Source organism: Cryptomeria japonica, chromosome 9 (genome assembly GCF_030272615.1).
Source record: "Cryptomeria japonica chromosome 9, Sugi_1.0, whole genome shotgun sequence".
In the NCBI taxonomy this organism is placed as follows: domain Eukaryota; kingdom Viridiplantae; phylum Streptophyta; class Pinopsida; order Cupressales; family Cupressaceae; genus Cryptomeria; species Cryptomeria japonica.
Genome location: NC_081413.1, coordinates 6,144,918 through 6,158,372, shown reverse-complemented (window position 1 = coordinate 6,158,372; position 13,455 = coordinate 6,144,918).

The following is a 13,455-nucleotide window of genomic DNA, read 5'->3' as shown; positions in this document are numbered from 1 at the left end:
TAAGACAAAGCTCCTCCCTAAGGTTAGGTGAATGTTGGGCCAATGGGGTCAATTCAACACTCGATGGCTAAGGGGAGAAAACTATTTGGGAAGTAAGTTCACGAGCCCTGGCACAACATCTTCATCGATATTCTCTTGCACTATGATTTCACTTGTTGAATATTGAAGCTTGGGAATGTTGGGAATTTATCAACATAGGCTTCTTTTCTTTTTTTGTAGAAGGAGGAATTGAAGAAACCTCACTAGGTTGAGAGATACAAGATGATGGGCACTTTTCTCTTTAACCTTTATAAGATGTAGGAGGTGGGACTACAACATATACAAGAGGAATAGGAAGGGTAGGAAGAAGTCTTGGTCTAGAATGCAAATGATGAATATCCATATCCATAGGTGAAGAATAATTAGGCTTACTCAAGGATGATATCATTTCATGTTTGAATTTTTGATAAGATAAGAAAAAAATATCTTGATGGGATTTCAAAGGTTCAATTTTTTTAGGATAAAAGAAATCAAGGGTGAAGTTTCCACATCTTGATAAGGCTTGATAAAAGCAATGATTGATCATTATAACACATCCATTCAAAGAAAACTTCAAACACTTACGGATGGTAAAAGGTATAGCCTTAATGGAATTAAGTCAAGGGTGTCCCAACTTCACATTAAATTGGTCTGAGATAGGGATGATGGAAAAGGTAACATTTAAGTACTTGGTACCAACTTCAATTGGAACTTGGGTGATGAAACCTATAGTGGGACATGTGAAACCATCATGCACCTTAATCATCAAATGTATCATATATATCTTGATGTAATTATTGTATATAGATATGTTCTTCCATTATAATATTTACCATACATATTGGATCAATGAGCAGTCCTCGTGAGAAATTTCATTAATCTAAATGCAATAATGTATAAATGTCCATCAAGTGCATTAATAATATCTCTTGAATCAAAAGTTATGTGAAGATAACAATTAGGATTAGGCTTCTCAATAAGGTTCACAACATGGTTGTTGGCTTCATCACAATTATCTTTGGGAGTCATATAGCCTAGTTTCTTAGGCTCAACAATATTGGTAGAATGGGAAAGTAAAGGATTGGTAAAGATTTGTAAGTTTTGATTAGAAGGTGCCACAGATTTATTTCATTTAGCATTCACACCCTCCACATCTATAGTATTAGAATCAACAAGTCCTTGAATCAAACATGTCAATTTATAACACTTCTTAGTATCATGGTTGGCTTGATGATGGTATCCAAGAAAAGGCTTTAGGATCAAAGGAAGGTGGTAAGGCTTAGAGGTATCTATAGGTTTGAGAAGAGGAATATTCAACACATTAAAATTAATGAATTTTTAAAGCATGATACTATGTAATGATTCAAAAAGAGGAGTGAAATTATGACATGTAAATTTTGATGATAAAGGAGCTACAACTAGTTGCAACTGCCACTTTATATGATTGGAAGAATTATTATTGATCTTGATAAAGTTATTTCTTTTCTTTTGAATTCTTTTGAAAATATTTATGAGAATCTTAATTCTTATCAACTAGAGCCAATGAAGAAGAGAATCCAAATTGACTCACTTTAAGCTAGTAATTATGCTTAATTGTGTATAGTTATGTGAAAGATGAAAAATCAAAAGAAAAAAAAAACTTCTCTAACATAATTTTGCAAATTATTAAATGAAAATTCTTTGAACATCATTGTAGCATCATAAATTGTCACCGAGCCAATTTACACCTCATGCTTGTGCCCCTACTTTAGCGTGTCTCCCCCTCAACTCCTATCTAGGTCTGTTCAGTGCCTTAACTCTAGCTTTTATACCATATACACCTATCAATTGATCCTCTGGAGCAATATCCATCTACTCAAGACTAATTTGAGGTCCTTGATTGAGGACTACAAAACTAGCGCCTTGGTCCCCCTCAATGGAGCCCATTTTTCAAGTGGAGGGTGTGACCTATTAGTCTGGCGGGAAATGAAATTTGTGGCTCTATATGACCATTGGAGGTCTGCCTAATCAATAAATCAACTAAGGATTTCATATATAAAGACATTAATCAATTCATTTCAATCCTAACAAGCATTTGAAGTCTCCGTATTCAAGCAATCAAGCACTCAAGCATTGAAGTGTTCATCATCAAGTATTTCTAGAGATATTCAAGGCTCCATTTCCTTCATTCAATCATTGTGGAGAAAGTTACATCATTCATATGCAAGCATGTGTGTATGATTAGGGTTTTGTCATGTTCATGCCATTTCATACAACATATGTGATTATGTTCAAGAAGAAAAGCATCATTATCAGTCATTGCAGATCTAAGGTATATATTTCCATTGTCTATCAGTATTTGCAATATTTCATTCAATATTAATTTTTAAACCGGGGTTTGACTTCGGCAAACCCCTATTCCCAACCCATTTCCCATCTCTAGTGTGCACAGGAGGATTTACGGAGCTACGATATTCAAAATTGGCTTTATTTACAGTGAAAAATTGATCCCCCATTGAAGTGTGAAAAGTGTGGAGGACCAGGGTGACCATCGCCATGATCTTGACAAATTAGGAGCTCCTTCTGGGAACAAGTCTGAATACTCTAATCCTCAGATCTAGGTTTATGGCTTGATCCGATGATTGTAGCTCACTGTTCATGCATAATTACTTTAATTTCAACGTGTTTTCCCTAATTTCAACATCTTCAATAATTCAATTCAACTCAAGGGAAAGAAAAGGCTCATTCAAGACCCCCTTGGAATTAGATCAAAATCTAGATCTATTTGGTTTATATCTATCTAATTCCTATCTTTCTCTAATGTAATGGTCGCTAAGTAAACATTAGCGGTTCTCATCCTCCTTATGGTGAAAACCCTAATATTTTCACCATTACAATCACCATCAAGCACAAGATAAGAAATTTGTGAATGCAAATGTTTATATTTAGCAATGAAATCAATCACTTTCTCTTCTATTCCTTGTTTATGATGCATCAAATCAAGCAATGTAATTTGAGGACCAATATTTTTTTTAAATGTTGCACAAATACATTAGTCAATTTTTGAAAAGTGTCAATTGAACAAGGAGGCAAGGAGAAAAAACCATTGCAAAAAAAATTCTCTTAAGGTATGGGTGAATAGTTTTCTCATGAGTTTATGATCATGTGAGAAGTCACTACACAAAGTTTGAAATATTTTCACATCAGTTTGGAGGTCACCTTTTATATTTTATGTCCCCAAATTGGGAACCTTCTTGTATTGAAATGGTGCAAGAGTATGAATGATGTCATCATAAAGTGGGATAGCTATATCACATGTAGGAATATTGAGTATGGATTGAGTTATGGAAGCTAATTTTTGCTGCAAAGATGAAAAATTTTAGACTAAATTGTTTATAGTGGCTTCAATGGATGAATTGAACATGTTGGATAGAGGTTTAATATTTACGATAGGTGGGTGGGGAATTAGAATAAGTAGGTAGAAAATTATGATAGCTAGATAAAGGAGATGGTTGAGAAACAAATGGAAGGATAATAGAAGTAGGTATATAAGAATATTCATTGATAAGATTACCACCATGACTAACATATGTAGCATTAACATTTTGTGTAGAGGTAGCCATGATGGAAGATTTATATGTAGTCACATTAGGAAAATATGTAGGAATGGAATGCTCTTGAACTTGATTTGTATGATTTGAATGATTAAACATTTAAACACAATTTTTCATTGTCATAATATTATCATCCACAATATGAGAAATACTACACAACACATCACACCATGTCCATCAATTTGAATCAACCTCCTCAAACCCTCAATGAAGGGGACTGTCTCTCCACCCAACTATTCTTGAATTATAAATTGTTGAATATATTCCAATTGATTGTCAAGCTTCCCCAATTGTTCAACAATCACTTGAGTTGAAGAGTTATCCTCATCATGAAAAGAATGACGGAAATGGTTCTCCATAATTTTAGGCAGGTCTTATGTAGGAATAGAGGATCCACTCAAGTTCCCATGGAATAGGTTTGTCAACTCAGGCTCAATACCCTTAGTATTTAGACTTTGGGAGGCCATAAGTCTATAACTTCTTCTCATCCAGATATTGGATTCGAGGAAAAAGGTCATTAAACTCATACAAAAAGAGGGTAAATATAATGAAATAGATTTGTACCCACAATGTCTCTCATACAATTGATAATGCAAGCAAAAGAAATGATTAAACAATTCAAGTTACCAATAGAAGAATTAATTAACCACTTAATTAAGAAAAATACACTATAGGAATGATAGATTTGAACAATTAATGATTCTAAATCTCAAATGATATGCCATAAAAATTGGCATATAAATCTGAAATTATGCAATGCACAAGTCAGGTTCGCCAAAATGTTTATGGGGAAATTGGGGTTCACTAGTGTAAACATGCAAGCTAAGAATCAAACCCATTCACAACACCTTGAAATTAAGGTACATGAAACTCAATAGGCTTTACCTCAAACGTATTGGAAAGGGATGGCCAAACTATTGGACCTTCACCTTGTTTGAGTTGAATTTGTTACAATTGGATAAGATATAATGATTAATGCAAGAAATAAGGATAATGATGCAAAAATGACAATAAACATCAAAAACGAAAAGTTTTAGAATAGATATGTAGACACTAGGTATAGATCTAGAAATGGGAAGCAGAGAGGAACTTGTGTTTTAAATTTGAGCTTGGAAATGTTGGACTATATGGTTAGGGTCCTCCTACAAGTGTCTAATGCATATATTGAAAACATATTTAGGATTATGATGTTTCTCTAAGTATCCCCTTAAAATTTCATTGAAAAAGTGTCGGACTATGTGGCTAAGCCACTGTGTCTAGGGTTTTATGCTCCTTCAAAATATGGTTCAATTTGTCTCAATATGGATGGGTATGTATTTCTTCTCTTCTAAACTTGTCACCTACACACACGAGAGAGGAAAGAAGTTGTTTTAATAGGGTTTTACCTAGGTCAAACATCAGGTTTGTAATTAACCTTATGATGAATGAAAATAGAAAAGAGAGAGTGTCCTTGTTGGACAAAGGTTGGATCTGGAATTTAAATTCTTAATTTAAATGTTGTATCTTCCTTATGAATCTCCTTTTCCTTCAAGTCTTCATGAAAAGGTTGATGTTGTCATGTAGGAGTTCATTGATGTCTTCATAATAAAATGATCATGGATGTCATCTTGAATGCTTGAAATCTTAATACTTGACCTATTCTTTACTCCTTAATGATGCTTGATTACTTCCTCACTTGAATTTGAATTGTGGAGTGAATTTATTTGATGAGGTATGATTCAAAGGAAGGGATAAGACTTGATTTTATTCCTATCCTCATGAAACATATTGAAAATTATGAACAAGGTTGACATCGGAAATCATTTCTTGCTCAACAATTTCCAACCATTATAGGGTTTAAATTTGGCCCTTTTGGTTTGGACTATGGCACCTAGTGTCATGGTTCTGCCATGGTCCAATCCATCTTGGTTGAATCAAGGTCTAGAAGTTAGTTTGGAGAATGAGGATCACAAATTTGGCACTGGTGTGAGCGAAATTAGGCATAATTAGGGCATAGAAAGTGAAAACATTGAAGTAAGGCCCAACTGAGTATGAAATTGTATGAGGATAAAATTTACAACACTACAATTTCATCAAATAATTATAACATTTACCAAAATTTTCAATAAGAGAGGGTTTTTGTTGATCCATTCAAAGGACTTTGTGAAATGCTTAGTGTTGGTGTAGGCTTAAGTTTTACGTAGGTAGCTAGCGTAGTATATTATTAGTTATTAGTTGCCAGTATTTAATAATGTTTATAGTACATTTAATTTGTTTTGGTTGAGGTAATTAGATGGTGGTTTCTCATACCTCATTACACCTCTGCTAGATATTTAGGGTGTTTATACACGGTGTACCATCTCATTCCATTATGCACTTCCGATGAAATAACATCTCTCTATTGCTTCTCTTTGTTGTTGTGAAGGCTTCTTTTGGTTTGTAGGTTGTCCTCCTGGGTGATCCAACATTAAGGAGTTGGTTTTTTGAAATGGAGATTCACTTGGCGAAATTTGTTATTAATTCGTCATGCAAATTACCTATTTCATTTTAATTAGATTAATAGTTTTTTTGTGTTTTAATTTTGACTTTTTATAATTGTTTGATTGTAATATTTCTTAGAAATATTCTTCTAATTATTAATTTTATTTTTTTTCTATCCCTTCTCTCTCATCTTTCGTCTTTCACATTATTTACATCTAATGCTTAGATAGTTTTAAGTATTAATGTTAATGCCAAATTTCTTATTTATACTTGGTAAGCTCATTGGGGTTTTGAAATATTGATGTAGAGAGAACCCCGAATACTTATATGCTTTTGTCTCTTTGAATATGCTTCTCAATAACTCATTGGTACAAACCCTAAAATAAAATCCTCTCTGAAAAATAAAACAATTTGCAATACAACATAAACCTAGGTGTATAGATCTGACAATGATAGCCCAATTCATAGTGCTAGCCCTAGCAACGACAACAACCAACCTATGGTGGATGTGGATGACAAGGATAATGAGGAAAAAGATTCAAATTCTGAGAGGGAGAAGAACAAGGAACCTAAGAAGGATATGGAAAAGGATAGTTTGAGTGAGGAAAAGGAAAGTGCTGGAGAAGGGTTATTCTTGGATAACCTTAAAAAACTTACTGAGGTCAGATTGGGCTATGACAGATGGACTTATGAACTATTGAAGAACCTGGAGAAAAATGGGAAACAGATGGATGACAAAAGGAAGGAAGATGACAGGGATCAGAAGCAGTGGAAGAAGGGAATTGAGGAGAAAGTTAATAAAATGGCTGCTCAGATTAACTTGCTGGAAGAAGGGAAAGTGGCGATGAAAAACCTGTTGGGTATTATCCTAAATATCTTGTCTGCTGTCACAAAAAACCTTGAGGATATCTCAAAGGTCCTTGATAATTCCAACTCTCCCAAACCGGTGGTGGACCTCGACATGGATGAAGATGCTATCGAGATTGGAAGTGGTGAAGCTACTCTAGGTGGAGCTGGAAAGAGAACCAGAGCGAGTGTTAAGAAAGTTGTTGCTGCGTCTGCTAAGGAGATCCCTAATCTTAGGGAAAATATCAAAGACTTGTATGGGATCAACAATAACTTGGCTAATGCCCTGAAAAATATTAATTAGTTTCTTTTGTCAGGTATGGCCAGATTTTGCTGGTTTTTAGGGGCTTTAGCTGGTTTTCTCTAGTTTTTTCACTGGCTTTTCTTGGGTTTGTTCCTCCTGTTTGCTTTATGCTTTTATCTTGTAAGGTCCTTTTGTAAAGCGTTTCGAGGTCCCTTCAAAACCTATTTTTACCTTACTAAAAAACCTAGGTGTATAGAAACAAAATTTCATATTAAAAAATATCAATAAATTTGGGTCAGGTCTTTTCCTCTTACTCCACAAGCCAAAAATTAGATGATGATCACTCTATCACTCCTAAATTAGAGATTTTTCCCACCAAAAAATATAGAAACTTTTCTACCAAATCAAAACTTGCCTCCTAGCTTAAAAGGAGGGAACAAATCTATCCATAATGGATAGTTACAAACCAAAAAAAGGCACAAGACAGAGAGGGAAGAAAATGCAATCAATTAGTAGGCCCACTACATATTGGTAGTCACATTATCTACCTAGCCTTTGAAAGGCTCTTAATATCTTGGTTTAGAAGAGTCTATTCTTGTAAATTTCATGAGGTCTTCAATGATCCATGTGTGTTGTTGGAATTAAGTAAACCCACTCATTTGACCAAATACATCTTATAATATTTTTCTCTTGTGGGATCAATCTTTGTATCCACTATTTTCTCAATGTATTGTCTTTTTTTTTCGTGGAAATGTTTAAGTCAATTTTCTCAACACATTTTCATCGAGAACTTGTTCATGACCAACATGATAGGGATAAAGATCTACAAAATTGAAGAGAGCACTAATATCCAAATATTTAGGAAAATCTCATAAATAGGCATTCTCTATTAGAAAATAAGGGACAAAGATGAACATAAGCTAAAATAAAAAAAAACAAAAAAAACAAACAATACGTGCTTTAACTTCACATTTTTAGTCAATACACTTTACATATTTATAGGATTCTCAAATTCTACTGTTTAGGAAACACTATTCCTAAATAAACCGAGTTGTTCGTAACAACTCAACATATACCACTATTATAATAACTTACCAAACAAAATTTGTGACTAATAATAACATTAAGTTGTTTCTTAACAACTCAATATTATGACACTTATTCATAACACAAATTTAAATACCCACATAAACTCTAATTTATAACACCTATGTGAACACTAATTCCCAAACCCCCCCTTAATGTGAACGTGGGAAGATCACAATACTTGATGACAACACTTAGTAGCTCACCTAAAAATAAGGTAAGAGTAGGGACATAAACATATACCCATGGAACCAAGGATAGGGACTAACACATCTATCCAAGGTCTTACAACAAATTTGGATAGGGACAAACACATCTACTCACAAAAATTATGATTAGGGACACACACATCCAATCATAATCACCATCTCTTATGATTGGGGACAAACACATCAAATCATTTACATCATCTTGTGAATGGGGACACACACATCCATTCACAAACAACCAACAATAGTGATTGGGGATAAACACATCCAATCACAAATACAAACTTTTGATTTAAAATTTAGAGAACATATTCCTCCTCAATATCTTTGTGTGGAGGGTTTTCAGTAGCCATCCCATAAAGGCACTCTTCATCATCATCTGCGGCTAATGCCTTACTTGTATTTAGGTTACCATCAAGGAGATCCTTGGCACGTTGAGTGCAATTGATAACAATTTGTCCCTTCTTCTTGCAATAGTAGCACAAAATTCTATCCTTTGAAAAACGGTTTCCCTTTGATGTAGAAGAATTGTATTTGAAGGAATGATTGAGCTTGTTTTTCCCAAACATTGCAGTTTCTTCTATGGTTGGGTCCATTTTCTTATCTCCTAAACATCTATTAAAGTATAAATTGTATCTTATAGGCTAGCATCTACTTTGTTCAGTGTGAACACAATATTACCATAACTAGGAGGCATGCTATTTAACAAAACAACTTTAGCATCATCATAGTTTGATTTAGCATCTATCCCTACTAGTTGATTTAATAGCTCAAACAAAAATTACTGATATGTTGATTAATGTTGTCACCTTCCATCATTTTCAACCCAAACAATTAGTCCTTTAAGCCCATCTTAGCACTTGATGCTTTTGATCCAATTAAAGCATTCAAAGTATCCCAAAATTCATTTGAGGTCTTTGATAAGTCAATGTGGTGGAGGTATGCATCAGACAATGCAAGACCAATAAAAGCTATTGCTCTTCGATCCTTCGCAATCCACTTTGTGTTTTCATCAGGATCAACTAGCCTTGGTGTTTCTCCACTTGCTATATCCCACAGATCCTTTTCAATAAGGATCAACTATAACTTGATTTGTCACATGTGGAATTATGAACCTTCAAATTATTCAATCAATACACTATTTCTCTCCATAGAATAAAATATTATTTGACTCTCCCCATAATCTAATAATCTAAAAGATGTCAGATTCCACCAATAATACACCTTCACACTTCTGAAAATTTGACACAACAATTAAAGATTCATTAAAATGGACCTTATTCTAAAATAGTAATTCATGGCTTTGACTTGTTTTAACATTAACTCATTTTAAGACACTATAAGACATTATCCACCCATCACTCTAAAAAATTCACTAAAAAATTATCATTAGATGTTCAATCTACAAAAGTAGATTCTAAAAAAATAAGCTAAATGACTGACTTGACTCAATGATAACTTATGTTGAAGATGGACTATATATTCAAAGGGGCTGCCAAACTAAATATCCATTGTACATGGAAAAAGTAATCTTGTTGTATGCCATAGTTTGTCGATGATATTTGGCCCTTTACAGTAATTGGCTATGTATTGTTCTTAACTTCAAGTCTCGAACACTCTCTAGAAATCACAATGATGAAAAAATCATAGACCATGAAACTACCACACAAGAAAGCCCGATAAGAAGTCAATACTCTTGTGAAAATGAGAAGTGTAGGTTGTTGAACAAGAAAGATAGTGATAGGTTGAACTATATTGCAGTTTTCTATCTAACTTCCTCCACAAATTACTCCAAAAATGACTCAAAATTTTTGTATCCCAATCACTAGTAATGTCTTTGGGCAATCTATGTAAGAGGAAAATTTCTTTAAAGAACAAATCAACCACTTTACTTGCATCTTTAGTCCTTTTGCATGGAATAAAGTGGGCCATCTTTGATAAGTAATCCTTAAAATAAAAGTAGAATTATTTCCACACTAAGTATGAGCTAATCCCAACACAAAATCCATGGAGATTTCAATCCATGGTCCCTCAATAACAAATAAAGGTTTGCATAAACCTGTGTTTTGTTTCCCTCCTTTAGATACTTGAAAAACTCTACATGTAGAAACAAACTTATTCACATCCTTTCTTAATTGAGCCTAAAAATACTTCACTTACCAAGTTGTCAGTCGTGTGTCTTCCAAAGTGTTGTCCCAAGTCATTCAAATGCATTTACCAAATCAATTATTCCCTCTTAGGTCTGATCACAATACAAAGTTGGAGTCCTTTAAATAAAAACCAACTTACCATCAAGCACTCTTCAAATAATTTATTCCTTGTAGTAGTAGGACTATTGAGGGTAACTTCACCAAAATAAGGATTAGTTGCATATTCTCCTTTCATTTCCTCAAACCCAACAATATCATTGGTCATTCAAATGAGTAGGTAACATCTTGTACTTAAAAAATCAACTACTATATTCATTTTACCACTCAAATGTTGAACAAAACATCTACAATTTTGCAAGGAGACCCATTTGGCATGCTTGTGTGACAATTTTCCTTGAAAATTAATATATTTTCATGCTTGATTGTTTTCCAACAAGATTATTGAATTACTTATGCAACAAGTAGTGCCCCCATTGTTTCAAATCTTGAACAATAGCATATAATTATTTTCCATAAGTACCATACCTCTTCTTGGCATCATTTAGTCTCTCACTAAAGTAGGCAATTGGATTTCCCTCTTCACTCAATACACCCCCAAAGGCTACAATAGAAGCATCACACTCAATGGTAAAAAAATTCTCAAATTTTGGAATGGCAAGTATAACAGCCTCAGTCATCTTCCTTTTAAGCTACTCAAAACACTTATAAGTTGCTTGAGTCCAAGAAAAAGACTTTCCTTTAGTACAACCAATCAAGAGAGCACTCATTCCACTAAAATTTCTAATAAACCTCTTAAATAAGTGTACTAACTGAAGAAAAATCTTTATTTTGGTAATTCTTTGAGGGGTAGGCCACTCAAGTATAGCCTTAACTTTTATAGGATTCGTTCTTATCTCTTATGTTGAAATCACATTTCCAAGGAAAACCAACTTGTTTGATAAAGCTAATCCTTTTCAAGATTTATAAATAAACCTCTTCCTTCTAAGAGTATCAAAAACAATTTAAAGGTGTTTCAAATTTTCTTTCATTCTTTTACTAAAAATTAGAATAGCATCAAAATAGATTATAACAAGCTTTCTAATGTGGGATCTAAATACCTAGTTCACAGTGCACATAAAAGTGGCACGATAATTAGACATTCCAAAAGGCATCACCAACCATTCATATAACCTATCCTTCACCTTGAATGTTGTCTTCCATTCATCTCCTTCTCCAATTTAAATTTGATAGTAGCCACTCCTCAAATCAATCTTGGAAAAAATCTTGGCACTTGCCAAACAATCTAATAAGTCATTTATTATAAGAAGGGGGTATTGATATTTCATTGTGATCTTGTTGATAGTTCTATATTTCATACACAACCTCCATTTCCCCCCTTTTTAGGAGAAAGTAAAGCAAGTGTGGCGCAAGGGGTCTTTCTCTCCCTTATGAATCCTTTTTTTAACAATTCACAAATATGCCTTCTCATTTCTTTATTTTCTCTCAAAGATAATTGATATGCAAGTCAATTAGGAAGCTTGGACCCTAGTATACCAATTGTCACCTTTGCTAGAGTTATATCAAAATACTCTTCCAACAAGTTTTATATCTCTAGAGGTTGTATCATGCATGGCTCCCTTTTCTTCTATTGGGCATAATAAGTAACAAGTTGATGTTGAACACACAAATACACTGAGAAGGACGGGTTGAATCATTGTATTCTTAAATACTTCATAAACCACTTTTCAACATTCACAAGAAATAAACCTTATAATGCAAAAGAATGTGCAAATCAATAACACAACACACAACACCGGGATATATGTGGAAATCCCAAGATGGGAAAAACTATGATGGAAGAATGTTGCTTGGAGCTATTGTCCAAATCTAGCCTCACAAATGTATCAACTGTTTACAATTAATTTGAAGGCACCAACCTTTAGGAGACACCATTCCTCCAGGCTTTATGGACACCAATCTAAAGGAGCATCAACCCCTACAACTTATGGACACCAATCCAAAGGAGCACCAACCCCTACAACTTATGGACACCAATCCAAAGGAGCACCAACCCCCTTACAATCACTTGATTTGAAGGCACCAACCTTCAGGAGACGCCAATCTCCTATACTAACATACAAGACTACGATCTTGATGTAATAAAAGAAGAATGAATAAATATGAACCTCTGTAGCTTTGCATTGCCTCTTCAAAAGTTTGTTTCACACCCTTTCAGCTCTACAACTCTCCTTCTCTGTTGCTTAAATTATCAGCTCTCATTGTGTTCTGCTTCTCTACAACTACTCAACCTTTCTTCTCATTACAACCACATATGTATCAATTTTCATTCTATTTGTATAATCTTTATTAACCTCCAAAAATTTGATCCATACCACTTCACAGATCATACAAACAATAATTTACATCATAATCATGCAGTATGATCTATACATTTTCCTATTCTATATTATGATTGTGCATTTAGTCGATTTGCACTCTATTCTTATCATCACAACATAGAGAATCTATCCCATTTTGTAACTCATAAAAATCTATCCAATTGCATTCAATAGATAGTTGTCTAAGTTGACTTGTGCAAGTTCCCAGAATGCTCTATTATCACACCAAAACAAGCTCCTCTAGATCCTTTAAATCTAGACCATTGATCCACTTGATTTGACCAAAAGTATTTGGTCATTGTTGCCACCGTGGAGGTTCCATACACCCCCTCATTTTATAGCTTGCTCAAACTCCCTGAGTCTTCTTTTGTATGCCACATCAAAGAGTCATGATCCACTTTACCTTAACTATCAAAACACATGGAATTGGGTTGCAACATGGCAACCTAACTTTTTCTTACACTCTACGAA